Below are 21,639 nucleotides of genomic sequence, written 5' to 3'. Positions count from 1 at the left end.
GAACTCGGGACCTTTGCCTTTCGCGGGCAAGTGCTCTACCACTTGCCCGCGAAAGGCAAAGGTCCCGAGTTCGAGTCTCGGTCGGGCTCACAGTTTTAATCTGCCAGGAAGTTTCAACTGTAGAGCCAATTGTCGAGTTGTGATGCGCCGGCCGGCACGAATAATGGCACCAGCATGATTCATCGTGTCTGGAGCAGTGGGTGCGACAGGACGTCCCGACCGTGGCTGATCGTGGAATTCTGTTTCTGTATTTTGTGAGGCTGTAATTTCCCTTACCCATCGCCCGACTGTACACCTATCAACTGCAGCATCGCCATACACCGCAGACAAATGTTTATGGATGTTCACCACAGCTTTTTTTTCTGCACTCAAGAATTCAATAACAACACACTGCTTGTGATGTGAGTCGTATGTAGACGTCATTTTGACGCTGTACCATGGCTCTGCCATCTGCCAGAACGGTTTGAAACTTCAACGGCGCACAGAACAAACATCAAATGTGAAGCATCAACAAGGACGTTTGTCTATGTAAATTAATGACTTTTCTTTTTAAAAAAATGTCGAGCATTATTTATTGAACGACCTTTGTACTGGTGTTCCGCAAGCTCTTCACAATGTCGCCTTGCTAAACTTATTTTCGCACTCCACTAAGCACTATACAAAGCCAGGGCTTAATTTCGGCCGTAACGCGTTCCGGCACCTCCCAGAGACACTTTTTTATTTTTTTTTAAACTGTTCAGTACCGGAGATTAGGAATAGTACAAGTGTATTAAATCACAGCGTAACTATAATTTGCCGCTGCGCCAGCACAAGTGAACGTGACAATGGGTTGCCAAAGTGATGTGACGAGCAGGAGGTACTGTGTGTGTGCGTGTGTTTGTACGCACGTACAGTATATTCAAGATAAGTTGCGAGTATCATTCAAAAGTTGTGATCGGTACATATCGCCTTTTGTTTACGACTGCCAGTAACCTCAGCGATGTAGTAGCAGGGCGATGTGTGTCAACGAGAGATAAATAACGTAAGACGTGTTTGAATGTGAACGTCTGTATGATGTGCTTTCACGAAATCATTTTATTCCTTGTCGTAATTTATGTCATAGCTACTAATCAAATGTGCGTATGGAGCACGTATGACTAAAAGATGGCAGCCTTTCGATCCGATACGTCCCTTTTTCCACTGCACTCTTGGCCTTTCAATCTTTATCTGCCCGTACCCTTGTTACAACATGGTTGACGCTATACAGATGAGGGGAGCAAATGCAGAACGGAGGTGTACATGTTTGACCTGTAAGTCTGTCTGTCTGTCTGCCCCAACATAAATCTCAAACGAAAGTTTTCTTATTTGAAAGCTGGTTTAATCGGGTCGGTTCTTAGCTATATTTCTGAATATCTGTTCAGCCGTTTAAAATCGCGTAAGTGGTTCTCGAGTCATAATTGCCTATCTGTATGTCTGTTTGTGAATTCAGTCTTTGTAGTCCACGATTCAGACAGGTCGTGTTACGGCTTTTTCATTTTGAATCAATTTATCTTGTTAGCCATCGCTGCCTCACAGAGAAACCAACAAACAATCCAACAGGCACTTTCGGAATTCATATTCAACAATATTACTCACTCACTCTATGTACATCAGTCGCTTGCAGTTCATTTGTTGTTCACACGTTTATAGAGCAGCTACAAAGCAACTGTTGCGGCTGGCAGCATTTGAAAACATGATGTCATAGTCACGAAGACTACCGACTTGTACCAATAAGTATGAAGCAGAATAATGGAGCGAAGTGACACTGATACGGCGGCAGGCGGTGGGAGCTCTTGTTTATATGGGAACCAGAACAGTATTTTCTTAAAAATGGTTTCTCATTGTAAGTCTTATCACAAATCTCTCTCTGTGGTTGGCTGGGGGGGGGGGGAGGATGAGGGGGGAGGGCGTGAAAGTGGTATAAGGGGCCGCGTTCCGGCACCTAAAAGTTTAGAAATTAAGCACTGTACAAAGCTAATTCATAACGATCACGCACAAGCGCCTATGCTGGTACGACTTTTTTTTATTTCTTGGCTTTCGGTATGTGCTGATACAGCCATCTCAACATTGGGAAAGTGATTCTACAGTTCGTTTAGACAATGCAGAGTACAGGGGTGCACCCAGGATCTGAACTAGGGGGGAGGGGGGGGGGGGGGGCAGGTCACACTAGTCTCAGGAAACAAGGACTCGAGACAACATACAGCACTTCTTATTAAATAAAACAGTAAACCAGTGAAAAACTGCTTTTAATAAACATTTTAAATACAAGAATGCACTTGTACAATCCGAGAAAACATGCATCATTTCTTATTAAATAAAACAGTAAACTAGAAAAAAAACTGCGAATATATTCCGGGGGGGGGGGGGAGCTGCCTCCCCCCTCACCCCCTGTCCTGCCCCGCGCAGGGTACGCCCATGCAGCAGTATAACGAGATATGTAAACACTGGTGCGATGACGTCCATAAGCAAAACAAATGTTGCGCGACAAACATGTACAGACGTGATGTATCCGTTGTAGACTCCACCACTTTTCACGCTTTATTAGTCTCGTAGTTATAACGATTCAGATCTGACAGTACTTTGTAACATAAGAATGTTCGAACGATGAGCTAACAGACTTTTTCACGACGAAGAGCTGACATACTTCACCTTTGTGTACTCACACGGTCTTCTGGCATTATATTCTGGGGCAATTCTTGACTGAGAAAGAAAGTGTTCGTATGAATGGAAAAGTGCATTGACCCTGGAAATTACAAGGACGGACGGCGAAGGGGCTGCTTTATGCCCACCTTTTGAAAATGTAATCTAGCCATGCACTTTATATCTCAAAATTTTGAAAAAAAAAAATTATTGTTTGTAGTGATTTGTCAGTAAAACGTGGCCCAAAAATTTATATCTTCGTAGTGAAAGGGGCTTTTAGCGACAAATGTGATATTAATATTTCCACATTCAGGACCTTTCTTACACATCTATACGTCTTTAAAAAAACATGTGTGAACAAAAGTCAGTGACAATTAACGAAACTGTTATTTTTTAAAAAAATTGTTGTGATGATGAAGTAACCATCCCCTCTTGTACAGATCACGGAAAATGCGTTTGGTACTGCTGGCGATTGTTCTATAAGATATTTTCAGTTTCCAGACCTTACTTATTCGTCATTGCGTATTTAAAAAGGACGTTGTTGATAAAAGTTAACAACAGTTAACACAATTGATTTTTTTAAATTTTTTGTGATAGCCATAAAGCAATCCCCCAACCCCCTTGGTAGTACACGTGATGGAAAATGCGTTGGTATTTCTAGGGTTAAGAAATGCCAACATGGATTTCGAAAACACCGGTAAATCGAAGCCCAGTTCGCGCTTTTGTCGCACGGTTTCCTGAAACCCACTGATTAAGGCAATCAGCTGGATACAGTATTTCTTGACCGCCGTTAAGCTTTTCGCTCAGGACCACACCAGCGCCTGTTATCTAATCTGCAGTCAGATGAGTATCAAAGCAAATCTGTGACAAGGTTGAGGATTTCTTGATTCCCGAGGACGCAGTTTATTCTCTTTTATGGGGAGTCAACGACAGATGTGCAAGTAACGTGTGCTGAGACTTTTGCTGTTCATGTTGCATGTTAGTGACGTTGTAGACAATATTAATACTACCTCGCATATTTTGCTGATAATGTAATAGGCATACAACGCTGCTTCTGTCGTTTCACAATAGATGGCAGTAGCGGCAAGTGGTGGTGCACGTGGTAGGTTAGGCGTTTGTAAACATGACGCCATCAAAATATTAGTCGATTTGTGAGTGCATCATAAAGTTATTCTCGAGTGATATGTCAGCTTACGAGATCAATTCTTGTTGTTTGCTGGAAGTTTTAATTTTCTGCTTTAACATAAAGAAACCTACGATTGAGACTCGTAAAATGTTGGATATGACTTACGGTGAGGCACCTTTTAGCGAAAGAAAATGCAGAGAATGGCCTCAACGCTTCAAGAATAGTGATTTTGACATCGAAGGCGGACATGATGGAGGGCGAGAGAAGATTTTCGAAGCTACTGGAACGACGGAAAGTGTTACAGGAGATCGTTATGGAAAACAGTTGGTACGTTTGAGCCGAGCTATGAAAGATGGCCACCACACAGCGACAGACATGTAAAGATGATGTTGCAAAACCCGCCAAAACGTACCTGGAAACGTTGAAATGGGGAGTCCTACCCCACCCGCCGTATTCTCAAGACATTGTTCCCTTCGACTACCAACTATTTAATTCAATGGCACATGACCTGGCTGACCAGCTCTTCCTGTCACATGAACGAGTGCAAAACTGGATCGATGCATGGATATTCTCGAAAGACGCCCAGTTCTTCCGCCGCGGGATTCGTATGCTGCCCGAAAGATGGGAGAATGTAGGGGCCAGAGATGGCCAATACTTTGAAACGTAAATTTTTTGTAAGATGTTCACAATAAAATTCTCGAACTTAGATAAAAACACGGCGGGAGCAAAGTTGTAGACCTATAATAAGGTATTATCGGGAAAAAACTGCACCAATATTCATTCACTTCTTCGTAAGATTTAAGTGATACAAACGTTGGCGGTCTGCTTTAAATGTTTACAAATAAAAAATTGTGCACTTTACAGAGCGTGAAAAGGTAGTGTAGCCAACGGCCTTGCTGCAGTGGTAGCATTGGTTCCCATCAAATCACCGAAGTTGAGCGCTGTCGGGCTGAGTTAAGAACTTGGGTGGGTGACCATCCCGTCTGCTGAGTGCTGTTCGCAAGCGGGGTGCACTCAGACTTTGTGAGGCGAACTGAGGAGACTTGATTGAGCAGTAGCGGCTCCGGTCTCGTAAACTGACATACGGCCGGCAGAGCGGTGTGTTGACCACATGCCTCTCCATATCCGCATACAGTCACACCTGTGGTCTGAGGATGACACGGCGGCAGGTCGGTACCTTTGGGCCTTCATGTCCCGTTCGGGCGGAGTTTAGTTTTAAAAAGATAGTATCTCACGACTTCAGTCCTCAATATCAATGAGTCGCAATTGGAATGAGTCATCTCCTGTCCGATCTTCCGAACGCAATGCTTCAGCTTTCTTTATTAGATTCCTCTGAATATGGGAGTATAAAACCTTCTTACTGAACATGTCTCAGCTTAGAACGTCGTGGCCTACGATCATCAGATTTTTCGCAACTTTCTGTATCAATGGGATTTTGTTTTTTCTGGGAGACATGTTCGAAAATAATCTCGCATTTCCCGTTTTCATTTGTCCGTATGTCGGCCCCCGGTAGTTGAGTGGTCAACGCGACAGAATGTCACTCCTAAGGGCCCGGTTTCGATTCCCGGACGGGTCGGAGATTTTCTGCGCTCAGGGACTGTGTGTTGTGTTGTCCTGATCATCATCATTTCATCCCCATCGACGCACAAGTCGCCGAAGTGGCGTCAAATCGAAAGACTTCCACCCGGCGAACGGTCTACCCGACGGGAGGCCCTAGTCACACGACATTTATTTATTTATCCGGATCCAATGTTCAAAAATATCATGCTGCGTTTACTCCCGGTTAAAATCAGTAGCTCAATTTTCTATTATACAGATTAAGTTTACATAAACTAAACTCCATCCGAACAGGCCATGAAGGAACAACGGTACAGGCCGGCCGCCGTGTCATCCGAGGTTGACAGGCGTCAGTGGATGCGGATGTGGAGGGGCATGTGGACAGTACACCGCTCTCCCGGCCGCATGTCGATTTGTGAGACCGGACCCGCTACTTCTCAGTCAAGTAGCTCCTTAGTTTGCCTCACAAGGGCTGAGTGCAACGCGCTTGCTAACAGCGCTCGGCAGACCGGATGGTCACCCATCCGAGTGCTAGCCCAGACCGACAGCACTTAACTTCTGTGGTCTGACGGGAACCGGTGTTAACACTGCGTCAAGGTCTTTGGCGATTCAGTTTATATACTGACGGAAAAAAAAACGCAACATCAAGAAGGGGTTGTGCGACATAAACGAAAGTTGGTAGGTGTGTTTCTACATCTTAAAGCTGATGTCTATGCAGATTTAGCGCCAGTTGCGTAAGAGTGGCGCCACAGTGAGCGTGCAAATCACGTTTGCTTTAAATACACGCTGTAACGTTCGTGAGCCTTAGTTGTCCCTGAGATTAAACGTGGTGATGTGACATTAGTCAAGAATGCCTTTAAGGAGACAAAGACGTGTTTCTACATCTGAAAGCTGATGTCTATGCAGATTTAGCGCCAGTTGCGTAAGAGTGGCGCACACAGTGAGCGTGCAAATCACGTTTGCTTTAAATACACGCTGTAACGTTCGTGAGCCTTAGTTGTCCCTGAGATTAAACGTGGTGATGTGACATTAGTCAAGAATGCCTTTAAGGAGACAAAGACGTGTTTCTACATCTGAAAGCTGATGTCTATGCAGATTTAGCGCCAGTTGCGTAAGAGTGGCGCACACAGTGAGCGTGCAAATCACGTTTGCTTTAAATACACGCTGTAACGTTCGTGAGCCTTAGTTGTCCCTGAGATTAAACGTGGTGATGTGACATTAGTCAAGAATGCCTTTAAGGAGACAAAGACGTGTTTCTACATCTGAAAGCTGATGTCTATGCAGATTTAGCGCCAGTTGCGTAAGAGTGGCGCTACAGTGAGCGTGCAAATCACGTTTGCTTTAAATACACGCTGTAACGTTCGTGAGCCTTAGTTGTCCCTGAGATTAAATGTGGTGATGTGACATTAGTCAAGAATGCCTTTAAGGAGACAAAGACGTGTTTCTACATCTGAAAGCTGATGTCTATGCAGATTTAGCGCCAGTTGCGTAAGAGTGGCGCCACAGTGAGCGTGCAAATCACGTATGTTTTAAATACACGCTGTAACGTTCGTGAGCCTTAGTTGTCCCTGAGATTAAACGTGGTGATGTGACATTAGTCAAGAATGCCTTTAAGGAGACAAAGACGTGTTCCTACATCTGAAAGCTGATGTCTATGCAGATTTAGCGCCAGTTGCGTAAGAGTGGCGCCACAGTGAGCGTGCAAATCACGTTTGCTTTAAATACACACTGTAACGTTCGTGAGCCTTAGTTGTCCCTGAGATTAAACGTGGTGATGTGACATTAGTCAAGAATGCCTTTAAGGAGACAAAGACGTGTTTCTACATCTGAAAGCTGATGTCTATGCAGATTTAGCGCCAGTTGCGTAAGAGTGGCGCCACAGTGAGCGTGCAAATCACGTTTGCTTTAAATACACGCTGTAACGTTCGTGAGCCTTAGTTGTCCCTGAGATTAAACGTGGTGATGTGACATTAGTCAAGAATGCCTTTAAGGAGACAAAGACGTGTTTCTACATCTGAAAGCTGATGTCTATGCAGATTTAGCGCCAGTTGCGTAAGAGTGGCGCCACAGTGAGCGTGCAAATCACGTTTGCTTTAAATACACGCTGTAACGTTCGTGAGCCTTAGTTGTCTCTGAGATTAAACGTGGTGATGTTACGTTAATCAAGAATGCCTTTAAGGAGACAAAGACGCCATTATCAACACCTCACTGAGTTTTACATTAACCTCTGATCTTGCAGTGTTAATCACTTAAGTATGTCACCTAGACAAATGTATTCCCGAAATTTCACTACTCTACATTTATTACTTTTTGTTTATGATTTGCTTATCTTTCGCTACTATAAACTTTGAGTCGTTTCACTTACCCAAAATTTCTTTTTCTTGCTGGGATCAACGGAATGCGATGAACGATTGAAAATATGTATTCTGTTTGAGAGATACACATTTGTTTCTAAATATGTTACTCTCGCTGCTTTCTTTGTTCCATTTGTTCTGATCTAGTCAAATCCAACCATTCATTGTCGTATAGACATCCTGCTTTTATCCCTGTAATGTGATGATGTAGCTTCGCCTGAGAGAAAACAGACGTTTTCAGTCAAATGATGTTCCATCCTTTTGTCGTGAAGTTGTTGGCCTCTCCATTATTGACTTTCTTTTGTTTTGCTATTCTCAATGCTATTTTCCTACTACATGATCCCCGTCTGGATTAAGCAAAGTTCTTAGAGAAGCTGCTTAGTCATTTTTGTCCAATTTTTTTTCTTTTCGTAGTTAGGTGTTTCATAGTTGACTTCTGACCAAGCGTTTCCGCATTGTTTTCGATACTACTATTCCTATTATTATCTTTAATTTAATAATGTATGATTTCAGTTGCTAAACTTGAGGCCTAATCCGGGTTATTGCAAGTTACTCGAAGAGCAGTCCAAGTGATTAGGAAGACTTTGCTTTGCTCATCGCGAGATATTAGTTTCAGGCCGCCGTACGTTGTGGGAAAGGAGTGTAACCACATTCCATCTGGGCAGCTGTATTTACTTTGTCACCCATTAGCCATTACCGGTAAATCTCTCAGCACAGATTCGTTTAAAAAATCAAACTCGTACGCGTGAAAAGTTTCAAACGTTTGATTACTTTACCAGTTATTAAATATGTCAGGTATCAGGCGTTAAGCATGTAAGCGAGATGAAGTTTAGAAAACGTTCGAAATTATATTTCAAGTTTGCTGGAAGTCGCTAAATGCTCTCATTATCAAAGACTGGATGAGTGAAGTCTGAGTAATTTGCTCTCCATTACAGGTAAATGCTAGTTTTTCACGTATCTTAATGTTTATGACGTCACGTATATTGAAATATGTGTCTAGTACAATGGCATAATTTTGTAGCTACATTCAGTGACATATGTAGATGTTTTCTGCAAAATGTGTTGGGAATAGAGTCAGCAATAAAGAAGTAAAAAATTAGTAAGTCATGGGCAATGCTCAAGTTTTATGCATAAACAGCGAAAATGCAATAAGTGAAGGTTGTTGTAATTTAACACGATGCAAAACAGCCATGAGGTACATTTCTATTTAAAAAAGTACTATATTTAATTACGAAAATTTAATTGACGTACCAAATGTTACATATTTGGCCTTACACAAATTGAAAAGAGCCATCATATTTATTGAAAGCAAATAGTTACTGTCTCAAGTATTTATTTTATTAATATTGTGTTTTAGCTTTTCTTGCAATACAAAGAAACACAGTTAAATAATTTGTAATTCCCGAAATTAATTGATGTACCATCTTAAAGACTGTAAAGCACAATTGAGTTCTTTTTGGAAGTGTGCAGAAATTTATAGATCTTCACTGATTTGTAATATCTGTTCTCTCCTTAATTGTTTATTAATTTTGACCAAACAAGCCTGTAGGTGGAGAAGATTCAATGGATGCAGCACTGGCAGGGCAAGAAATAAGGCTTTTCACGAAAGTAATATATCCTGTTGGTACGTTTCCTTTCTCTTTTTTTGCTGTTTTCAGCTCAGTTATCTTCCATCATTTGTTGGGATGGAGCTGTGTTCAGCTGCGTCAGAAAACATAGTGACACACTCAGCATTGCTAAGAGACATAATACTTGCAATTCACTCAAGATTTCATCTCTATGAGCCAGTTTTCTGCACTTTCTTCTTGTTCAGCAGTTAATCTTCTCTCTTGGATCTAGCGCATTAGCAAGATAGTGCTCGTTGCGCTTTTTTTTTTTTTTTTTTTTTTTTGTTACATCCTTATAGTGTTCCGTATTAGTGCTTTATAAAAGATCTATCAATAGTTCGACTGCTTGTGTAATATTTGTGCTGTCTGCTTGAAGAAGGTCCAGGATTCTACAAACATCTGACAGCTGCCGGAGAAGATGTGTGGCATTTATATAAATTGCAACTATATGGAAGATTTTGCCAATTTTAGAAAGGACTTCTTCAGTGTGCTCTGTTACAGTTTCTTCATATGTAGAATAAGTAACTTTAAGAATGGGTTAGTGTTTTGAATTTGAATTGATCTATCTAATTGTCAATACAAAGAAAAAAAAACAGCAAAACCCGTAAATAGTCAATTTAACCCATTGATTTTCTTATAAGATATTTGGAGTTTTCTCATTCCAGGATACACTTTTTTTTCCTTTCACCATTTTGCAGTGGTGTCAGCAAGAAAAAGGTTGGTGAAAGTTTGAAATTATGGGTAAAGTTTGTACAAGGTTGAAATAGTCGTCAGTTACGTTACCTCAAGAAAAACGCACAGTTCCAAACTGTAATACTTGTCTTGTTGTGTGAGCTTTTTAACATGAGATTGCACCTTTTGGAGAGTAGATTATGACAGCGTTACCAGTTCGGTCAATAATTATATTAAATACTAAACTCAAACATTTTTTTTGCTCCTGGATGCCGTTAACCAGCCAACCTGTAGCATGTACCATGAACCGGGTTAGCCATTTAGTAATCTGCTGTATATCGACCGGCACATACAGTGTACAGGAAAGTAATTTCAGCGGAGGTCGAATAGCGCAAAATCTGCCAGCTAACCGTATGTCCGCAATGAACTGTTGTGGAACTACCCACGTGAAACGGCAGGCAACCATACATGAGTGCGCTTGAGGTCAACACCGGTCAACAGCTGGTCGCTAGAATTGTTGAGGTGATGACAATCATTTGCACTACGCCATGATTTATTGAGAGTATCAGCCAATCTTTTAGTTGACGATATCAGTGAGCAGCGACGTTGTAAATTGTGAGCGTTTACTATCCAGAATGTGATATGAATAAATAAGTGGTTTAATATTTACTTTCTGCTTTATTTTCAGTCAGTGTGTTAGTCTATAATCACTGATCTACGCCCGCTTCCGTAGCGTAGTGGTAGCGTTTCTGCCTAACACGCAGGGGGCCCGGGTTCGATTCCCGGTAGCGGGCACGGTAGGCTCAAATGACTCTGAGCACTATGGGACCTAACTTCTGAGGTCATCAGTCCCCTAGGACATAGAAATACTTAAACCGACCCAACCTAAGGACATCACACACATCCATACCCGAGGCAGGATTCGAACCTGCGACCGTAGCAGTCGCGCGGTTCCGTAGCGCCTAGAACCGCTCGGCCACCCCGCGGGCACGGTAGCTCAGCGTGTTCGGTGAGAGGGTTCGCTATCCTCTGTAATAAAAAACTGAGTGAACGGATCAACGACGAACCTGGACGGGTGTCATCGGACGTCCGCCCCGAACGAATTCAACGAACAATATAGAACAAAAAAATTCCCGGCAGGGGACGGGTGTTGCGTGTCCTTCATCATCATTTTCATCATCATTGACCTGGAAGTCGCCGAAGTGACGTCAACTAAAAGGGTTCGCAGGAGAGCTTCTGTAAAGTCTGGAAGGTAGGAGACGAGGTAATGGCAGAAGTAAAGCTGTGAGGACGGGGTATGAGTCGTGCTTGGGTAGCTCAGGTGGTAGAGTACTTGCCCGCGAAAGGCAAAGGTCCCGAGTTTGAGTCTCGGTCTCGCACACAATTTTAATCTGCCAGGGAGTTTCATATCAGCGCACATTCAGTTGCAGAGTGAAACTCTCATTGCGGTAAAAAGGACTTGCAATACGGTGGCCGAACTCCCCCGCATGGGGCCTCCCGGCCAACAATGCCATACCATCATTTCCACTGATCTACGTGTCAGAGAAAATGTTCGTTAACGCTGTCCACAGATTAGCAAAAATTAAAACACGTCGTCGTTATACTTCATCAGTACATAGTCCAGTGACTGTGACTACCGCCTGTGTTCGAAGACGGCCGCGCGGTTTAAGGCGCCATGTCACGAACTGTGCGGATCCTCCCGTCGGAGGTTCTAGTCCTCCTTCCGGCTTGGGAGTGTGTGTTGTTCTTAGCATAAGTTAGTTTAAGTAGTGTGTAAGTTTAGGGACCGATGACCTCTGCAGATTGATCCCTTAGCAATTCACACACATTTGAACATTTTTTTGTGTTTGAAGTCAACGTGAAGTAACCACTCATACAGCAGGTGGCAGCGCTACCAGTGGATGGAATATGAAGCGTCTCGGGGGAAGAGAAAGTAAGTGCAGTCGTCGTCGTAATGCGGAAACGAGCGGTTTATCTGACGTCTGAAAGGGGAGCAGCATTGGCTTTCGGCCAAGCGCGAAAGCATTTCCGAAACAGCTAAATTTGTAACCTGTTTGCATGTAGTTGTGCGTGGCGCTATCCAAAACCAGCGCTGAAGCCACTGTAGTGTACCATAGGCCATAGATGTCAGGGGTGAAGGACAGGCGAATACGAGGGGCGTTTGAAAAGTCCGTGCATAAATAAAAACTACTTACGTATTTGGGTAAACCTCTTTTATTTTTGGACCTAGCCTCCTTTTAGACTTATACACTTCGTCCAACGCTGTTCTAATTTGTTGATCCCTTCCGAATAATAGGAATTGTCCAAGTCTGATAGCCGGCACGGTAGTTCAGGGTGCTCGGTCAAAGGGTTAGCTACCCTCTGCAATAAAAAAAACTGAGTGCCCGGGTTCGATTCCCGGCTGGGTCGGAGATTTTCTCCGCTCAGGAAGTGGGTGTTGTGTTGTCCTAATGATCATCATTTCATCACCATCGACGCGCAAGTCGCCAAAGTGGCGTCAAATCGAGAGACTTGCAATAGGTGAGCGGTCTAGCCGACGGAAGGCCCTCGTCACACGCCATTGATATTATTATTATTGTCCCGCCAGCCAATTCTTCAAATTGGGGAACATAAAGCAGTTCGAGGGAACCAAGTCTGGAGAATAGGGAGGATGTGAAAAGAGTTGGAATCCTATTTACATTAATTTTGAGACCACAACAGCTGAGGTGTGTTCTGGTGCATTCGTCGTGATGGAAAAACACTTTTTTTGCGATCCGATCGCCGGCGTTTTTCTTGCTGCTCGGTTTTCAAATGGTCCAATAACGATGAATAATATGCACATGCAATAATTTTACCCTTTTCCAGATAGTCGATGAGGATTATCCCTTGCGAATCCCAAAAGACGGTCGCCATAACCTTTCTGGCCGAAGGACTGGTCTTCGCCTTTTTTGTGCAGATTCTCCCTTGATAACCCATTGTTTAGATTGTTATTTGGTTCCAGAGTATAGTAAAGAATCCATGTTTCATCCACAATGATGAAAACAACGCTTAAAGTCCTGAGGATTCTTCCTGAACAGCTGCAAAGCATCCATGCAACACGATTCCGTTTTTGGTCAAGCGTGAGCAATCGCAGAACCCATCTTGCGGATAGCTTTCCCATGTCCAAATTGCCGTAGCGCACACAGCCAGACAAACGCAACGGTCGGCTATCGCGGCAGAGTTAAGCGGCGCCTGCAGCTTAGTGCCGGCGCGTTCCGCCAGTCGGCGCTAGAGGCGTTCCCGCCAAACATTCAATCAGCCGCGAACTACACACGTGCACGAGCCTTTTTCTGGCGCGGATGGTCACACTATGATATCACCATCCACCAGTCAGGGATCGCCAACGGCCGCCAATCATCACTCCGGAATCAGTGGAGGGAGACTGGAGCCGCTGTGTTAAATAGCCGGAAGGAAGGGAAACAGGTGTCTCGAGACGCCGCGGACTGCCGCCCGGAAGAGACTTCGACGCAGCCAGAACGTCCAGGTGCCACGTCTTCGCTACCCCGGACTCTGCGTCCGTCTACCAACTCGGCATCCGCCGGAAAGAGCGTCGAGAGAAAACCCTACAAAGGAATGTAAATGTAGATCAGTTGCTAATATTTCAATTCAATAAGGTGGCATATTCATTGGCTTGTTATAAAATTTTGGTAGGAGAAGAAGCCTTTTTGTTTTCGAAGAAAGCTTATCTTTTTCTAAAATTAAGCAGTGGGCTTGCTCCAACTAATAAAATTCTTTTGTTCCCACATGGGTGTTAATCTGTGGATATAACACAAATGTTTATGCAAAATATTACGTACCCGTTTGTGGGGCGGTGGGTGGAATAATAGAATATTTGTTTTGTATTTATGCTGTTTGCCGTTCTCAACACTGGTTCTCTAACTACAATATTGGCAACCAGAAAGTGATTAGCAAAACGTGAAGCCTGTAATTAGAATTCCTAGTGCCCACTTCATCTGAGAAATACATTTATAGCTACAGCTTACAGCTTTGAGGAATTAGGAGATTGCCTGGGATTCATAATCAAAAACCATTCTCTAAAATGTTCACTATATTCTGAAAGTCACAGACCAAAAAGAATCCACACAATCCAACTACCAGAGCAGTTCAGAGTCTAATGCGCTGATGCAACTATAACTGTTCAGATTAAATGTTTAAGTGAATGCTCGCCACAATTTGATGATAATGTTCATCAAACGCCACACTAATAATGGTAGAATGTCTGTTCTGCGGCGGACGTGAAAATACGACATACGCAAACTTAAGATAGATCATTAATGTCATCCCAAAATTAACACTTCACTCGAAAACGATTTCATGGTTACGCGTATCCCGAGTAACTTATTACTGCATCCAAGGCTGTTTATATCAACGATACCGACGCGACGCAACTCCCGGCACAGGTGGTGCGCTAATCAGCGTCTGGAGAGAACTGGGGCCTTCCTCTTCTCGCGCAGCGTTCTTACATATAAAGCCACGGTGCGGACGGCTAAGGGAACGCCTGATCAAATCTGTTCTCCCGACTAGCCGCTGGGCTAGTAATGCACCACTTTAAGTTATTGAATAAATCATTGCTTCCTTTGCTGATGGCCGATGAAGCTCTCAATTTAAATGTGCAATCAGCACACAGGTAAGTAATCATAATAAAAGTCTGACGTGGATAAGTCAAATATTTTCTGCGAGAGAATTAATTTAATTACATTACACGCAGTAGACGAGCTCTGAACTTGCTCTTTGGAGATACGCTATAGCTATAGTTTTATAGTTATTCTGTTGAAACTTCTCACATTTTTATGATTATAGCGGATCTCCCTTCTACTTAAATTTAAATATCCTAGCTTTATTTATTCGCCTACTTAATGTATCTTGCTTCCTTAATTTCTAAGACAAAAACCAGAAAATCATGAATTTCAACTAAAATTTTAATTTGTGAGATCCAGAATACTGTTTCTACTAAATTATTATGCAAAAGGGATCTAAATATAATTTTTTAAGTTTCTAGCTCTTTTTACAGAAAAACGTCCAAATTTCGAAAATGGTTAAAGTTATTGAACTGATATTCAACACATATTGATTTAGTACTACTCCTGACATGCTAGAAACGTTTCAGGTTATTTACTTGATTTTTAAAGTATTGTATCTATGACGTCAGAGCTAGTTACAGTGGACTGGCTGGCACACAATGGAAAGACTGATTTTATAAGGCGTGAGTAGGCTGTTTCCCTACACGTTCATTCAAGGTGCCCACAGCACTAGCAATCTCACACACCTTAACTCTTTTGTCATCTATCACCATATCGTGGATTTTATCAATGATTTCTGCAGTCGTAACCTCCAAAGGGCGTCCAGAATGTTCTGCATCACTTGTGGCCATATGGCCACTCCGAAAATTTTGAAACCACTTTTAAACTGTTCTAATCGAAGGTGCAGAGTCACCTTAATGTTTATCTCCTGAGGCGTTTCGCCTTTCATAAATAATTCTTCTTCGTCCATTTCTTGACAGTCACTCGACTTCCTTGATTCACAGGAATGCCAAACAAAAAGAAATAGATCAATATGCTTGAAACTTGGTGTGTGTCCTTTCCAAAGATGCTACTAACTAAACATGACCTCGATACGCACTGGTGGTGCCATCTCTCGGACTTTGCCTGGACTTTTCAAACGCCCCTCGTAGACATGCAACTGTTGAGCAACTGACCAATCAGATGAACCAAGGGGTACCAACTCTGTCTCCTCCATGGCCGTGGCTCCGTCTGGGTTTCCACAGCAGGCACCTACTCCATACACCCATGATAACTGCTGTTCATCGGCGGAATTTGGATGCCAATAATGCAACTGGACGTCCACTGAGTGGGGACAGGTCGCCTTTTCAGGTGAATCACGTTCTGTGGTTCATGAGACAGATGGCCATTGGCATGTACGGAGTGAAACAACTGAAAGCAAACACCCTGCAATAATCAGCAGAAGGGTCCAGGCCAGAGGGCATTTCCTGGGTTATCTCATCTTTTTGGAAGGCACAATGGATAAACACAAGAGTGCATATATCCTTGGCGACAGTGTCCACGCCGAAACGCAGTTGTTTTTGCTCGACACGATGGCAGCTACCAGCAGGACAACGCAATGTGTCACACAGCTGGCAGTTTATGAGCGCGGTTTGAAGAGTACCAGGTTGAGTTTACCGTACTCACCTGGCCGCCAATGTCACCAGGTGAACACCCACTCGAGAATCTGTAGGACCATCTCGATCGGGCTGTTCGCCTAGAGAAGCTAGCCACGACACTGGAGTCACCAGGCTTTACATCCCTGTTGCTATCCTCCGGTACCTCACTGATTCTGGTTCTGGTCCCGTATGTCTCGCAGGCTTTTGACAGGTAGTCACATTAATGGACTGTTGCCTACAATATCACACATCGATCACGTTGCTGCAATCCTTTATATGTAGTGCAGCTTATTATGATGAATCATATTATTACTCTTTCGTGCTTTTCACACACACACACACACACACACACACACACACACACACATATATATATATATATATATATATATATATATATATATATATATATATATATCCGTTTTAGAGTACATGTTCGCTGGACATTTTTTTCTTATTTTGGTCCATACTACCACTTCCCAAAACATGGAAAGCAAAGAACTTGTAACAGAAGAGATTTGTTTCACAGTATCGAAGATGAAAAATTTGTCATAGCTCTTAAGGTGTTCATTTCCGACCCTATGTTTACTGAGATTTTTTTGCTTCTAGTATCGTGTACTTTCAGCTGTATGCGTTTACCCCATTAATTATAATACATGTGAGTCATAAATGAAGAAAAATATGTCGAGGACCGCACGCTGCTATGAGTAACACGTGACACACAGTTGCTAATTTCGTTCTCCTCAGTGTCTTGTGTACGTAAAACAAAAACACCCGTTAACCATTGAATGAGATACCGACGAGCCTCACGGTCACGACATGTCGTTCACCCACAGATACAACACATGACACACCAATGAGCTGATGTGTATCCGCCAGCGTTTGAAAGAAAAGAGAAAGAACAAACCCCCTCGTAATGTCTGTGAAATTGTATCGGAACTTGTGAATCACACGTTGCCGGCTGTGACGGAGTGTACAGTCCCATGTTATGGAATGTGTGTCCTGTAAGCGGAAAGAGCGGTCAACGGCGGAAGTAGAACCGCGGCGTGCATAACGTGTTTACAGCACCTCTGCGCTGCTCACTCTGCCCGATACTCGCCGTGTCGACAGCTGCTAACGGTCGCATCGCAGTGTCACCACAGTACCACAGCAAGTTTCACAAAAGAGGAATACGCCGACATCCACATCACCTACGGGCTTGGAGATGGTGAAGCTGACGTTGCAAGGCAACTGTATCACGAGAAGTTTCCTAGCCGACGCCTTCCATCCGCAAAAACGTTTTATTCTGTCGACAGGCGTTTGAGGGAGTATGGTGCATGTGTAACACCTCCAGGATTTAGTGATCGTGGCCGACCGTCGAGGTAAAGTGCGGATGGCGAATAAAAAGTGTTACAGACTGTTGCGTAGGACCGAACAATAACAACAAAGTCTCTCGCCACTGCGGTCGGAATGTCACAACCTACTGTTATGCGGCTACTCCATAGAAACCATTACCATCCCTTTCGTTTGCAGAAGGTACAGGCATCATCGCCGGAAGACTACCACAGGAGGTTGGACTTCTGCAACTTTATCCTACGGCGTCAGACCCACTACCAGCTTTTTGCACGAACACTTCTGTTCACCGACGAAGCCTATTTCACGAAGGAGGGTATAGTGAATTCGCATAATTAGCAGGAGTGGGAGGAATAAAAAAATCCACAGCACAGTGATACGAGGGTACCAACAACGATGCGGTGTCAATATCTGGTGTGGTATTATTCAAAAAAATGGTTCAAATGGCTCTAAGCACTATGGGACTTAACATCTGAGGTCATCAGTCCCCTAGACTTAGAACTACTTAAACCTAACTAACCTAAAGACATAACACACATCCATGCCCGAGGCAGGATTCGAACCTGCGACCGTAGCAGCAGCGCGGTTCCGGACTGAAGCGCCTAGAACCGCTCGACCACAGCGGCCGGTTGTGGTATTATTGATCACCATCTCATAGGGCAACATGTGCTATGACAAAGGCTTACAGAAGAGCGGTATTTGCGTTTCCTGGATGTTACATTACCGGAATTGTTGGAAGACGTTAGTTTGGCCTCTCATATGAACATGTTGTACATGCATGATGGTGCCCCGCTCAATTCAGTGCCACAGTGCGACGTCATCTGGACTATGGCTCTGAGCACTATGGGACTTAACATCTGAGGTTATCAGTCTCCTAGACTTAGAACTACTTAAACCTAACTAACCTAAGTACAGCACACACATCCATGCCCGAGGCAGGATTCGACCTGCGACCGTAGCAGCAGCGCGGTTCCGGACTGAAGCGCCTAGAACTCTGGACAATGTTTTCCCTTCGAAGTGGATCGGTCGTGGAGGCTCTGCAGCATGGCCAGCAAGATCGCCAGACCTGAATCCACTGGATTTCTTTTTGTGGGTCCACCTGAAATCTGTGATTTATGAAGAAGAGGTTGTCGATGTCAACACCCTTCAACGCAGAATACAACATGCCTGTGATATAATTCAAAGGGATACAGGCATGTTGGATCGTGTTCAGCAATCCTTCCAGCGAAGAGTTCAACTTTGCCACAAACATCGTGGCCGTCATTTCGAACAGTACTTATAAACAGCCACTGCAGCTTCTGGTCATGTGTTTCTATTTTAGTTTCGATTTGTACAGCTGTACTGCATTCGTTTGTATTAACTGCCACGTACTTGTGTAGTTGTATTTTGTATTCTACATCTATGTTCTCGTTTCTTAAAACTAAGTCTGGGACACAAAAACCAAATTATAAAACATGTATGTACAGTAGTACAGCCCTCCTCACGTTCCTTTCCCTATGCCAACTACCTACCATAGATAATACCGGCCAGCGTCACCGTTACGACAGAGATATGGGCGCTGTCATTGCTCTCAGTGTCACGAAGACCGTCGATTGACGCCGCATGCCTCGCCTTTTCGTGAGCGGTTAGACTACCTCCAACACTTGCATGTTTTTCCCTGTTGCCGGCCTGTCCCCTTGGCTAATGTCGGCGCACAGTAATACCCAAAAGTCCACTTCAAATTTCCAGATTTTTACCGTTCGGTTGTATTGTTATTTACTGACATAGTATCAATTTGAAAACGAATTTATGTTTGTAGCTCAGTGTGTGAAAATTTGCACGACATATTTTTATTTTATGTCAACGGTAAAGTACACTACTGGCCATTAAAATTGCTACATCACGAAGATGACGTGCTACAGATGCGAAATTTAACCGACACGAAGAAGATGCTGTGATATGCAAATGATTAGCTTTTTAGAGCAATCACACAAGGTTGGTACCGGTGGCGAACCTGCAACGTGCTGACATGAGGAAAGTTTCCAACCGATTTCTCATACACAAACAGCAGTTGACTGACATTGCCTGGTGAAACGTTGTTGTGGTGCCTCGTGTAAGGAGGAGAAATGCGTACCATTTCCGACTTTGATAAAGGTCGGATTGTAGCCTATCGCGATTGCGGTTTATCGCATCTCGACATTGCTGCTCGCGTTGATCGAGATCCAATGACTGTTAGCAGAATAGGGAATCGTTGGGTTCAGGAGGGTAATACGGAACACCGTGACGGATCCCAACGGCCTCGTATCAGTAGCAGTCGAGATGACAGACATCTTATCCGCATGGCTGTAACGGATCGTGCAGCCACGTCTCGATCCCTGACTCTACTGATGGGGACGTTTGCAAGACAACAACCATCTGAACGAACAGTTCGACGACGTTTGCAGCAGCATGGACTATCAACTCGGAGACCGTGGCTGCGGTTACCCTTGACGTTGCATCACAGACAGGAGCGCCTGCCATGGTGTACTCAACGACGAACCTCGGTGCACGAATGGCAAAACGTCATTTTTTCGAATGAATCCAGGTTCTGTTTACAGCATCATGATGGTCGCATCCGTGTTTGGCGACATCGCGGTGAATACACATTGGAAGCGTGTATTCGTCATCGCCATATTGGCGTATCACCTGGCGTGATGGCATGGGGTGCCATTGGTTACACATCTCGGTCACCTCTTGTTCGCATTGACGGCGCTTTGAACAGTGAATGTTACATTTCAGATGTGTTACGACCTGTGGCTCTTCCCTTCATTCGATCCCTGCGAAACCTTACATTTCAGCAAGATAATGCACGAGCGCATGTTGCAGGTCCTGTACGGGCCATTCTGGATACAGAAAATGTTCGACTCTACATCTACATCTACATCCATACTCCGCAAGCCACCTGACGGTGTGTGGCGGATGGTACCCTGAGTACCTCTATCGGTTCTCCCTTCTATTCCAGTCTCGTATTGTACGTGGAAAGAAGGATTGTCGGTATGCTTCTGTGTGGGCTCTAATCTCTCTGATTTTATCCTCATGGTCTCTTCGCGAGAAATACGTAGGAGGGAGCAATATACTGCTTGATTTTTCGGTGAAGGTATGTTCTCGAAACTTTAACAAAAGCCCGTACCGAGCTACTGAGCGTCTCTCCTGCAGTGTCTTCCACTGGAGTTTATCTATCATCTCCGTAACGCTTTCGCGATTACTAAATGATCCTGTGACGAAGCGCGCTGCTCTCCGTTGGATCTTCTCTACCTCTTCTATCTACCCTGTCTGGTGCGGATCCCACACTGCTGAGCAGTATTCAAGCAGTGGGCGAACAAGTGTACTGTAACCTACTTCCTTTGTTGTCGGATTGCATTTCCTTAGGATTCTTCCAATGAATCTCAGTCTGGCATCTGCTTTACCGACGATCAACTTTATATGATCATTCCATTTTAAATCACTCCTAATGAGTACTCCCAGATAATTTATGGAATTAACTGCTTCCAGTTGCTGACCTGCTATTTTGTAGCTAAATGATAAGGGACCTATCTTTCTATGTATTCGCATCACATAACACTTGTCTACATTGAGATTCAATTGCCATTCCGTGCACCATGCGTCAATTCGCTGCAGATCCTCCTGCATTTCAGTACAATTTTCCATTGTTAAAAAACTGCTGCCGTGGCCAGCGCATTCTCCAGATCTCTCACCAATTGAAAACGTCTGGTCTGTGGTTGGCGAGCAACTGGATCGTCACAATACGCCAGTCACTTCTCTTGATGAAATGTGGTATCGTGTTGAAGCTTCATGGGCAGCTGTACCTGTACACTCCATCCAAACTCTGTTTGACTCAATGCCCAGGAGTATCAAGGCCGTTATTACGGCCAGAAGTGGTTGTTCTGGGTACCTATTTCTCAGCATCTATGCACCCAAATTGCGTGAAAATGTAATCACATGTCACTTGTAGTATAATATATTTGTCCAACGAATACCCGTTTATCATTTGCACTTCTTCTTGGTGTAGCAATTTTAATGACCAGTAGTGTAAGAAGTTATTTTGCGGCAATGACAATGTTTTGATACAAAAAAAGAGAAGAAATACGCTCTGCAATTGATTAATTCCAGTATCTTCACCTGTTCGTTTCTGTAACTGGT

The 21,639-nt window shown here is 43.7% G+C and overlaps 1 protein-coding gene and 1 non-coding gene across 2 annotated transcripts in view; both read left to right on the top strand.

Moving 5' to 3' along the window:
- Positions 1 to 21,639, top strand: part of LOC126291921 (chymotrypsin-like protease CTRL-1) — a 145,538-nt gene that overhangs the window by 3,890 nt on the left and 120,009 nt on the right. The gene's annotated exons all lie outside the window — the stretch shown is intronic.
- Trnav-aac (transfer RNA valine (anticodon AAC)) lies at positions 10,694 to 10,769 on the top strand. The gene has a single exon. It is a non-coding gene; the product is annotated as a tRNA-Val (tRNA).

The sequence above is a fragment of the Schistocerca gregaria genome, chromosome 9 (genome assembly GCF_023897955.1).
Source record: "Schistocerca gregaria isolate iqSchGreg1 chromosome 9, iqSchGreg1.2, whole genome shotgun sequence".
Classification (NCBI taxonomy): domain Eukaryota; kingdom Metazoa; phylum Arthropoda; class Insecta; order Orthoptera; family Acrididae; genus Schistocerca; species Schistocerca gregaria.
This window is presented reverse-complemented; position numbering and strand designations above follow the sequence as displayed.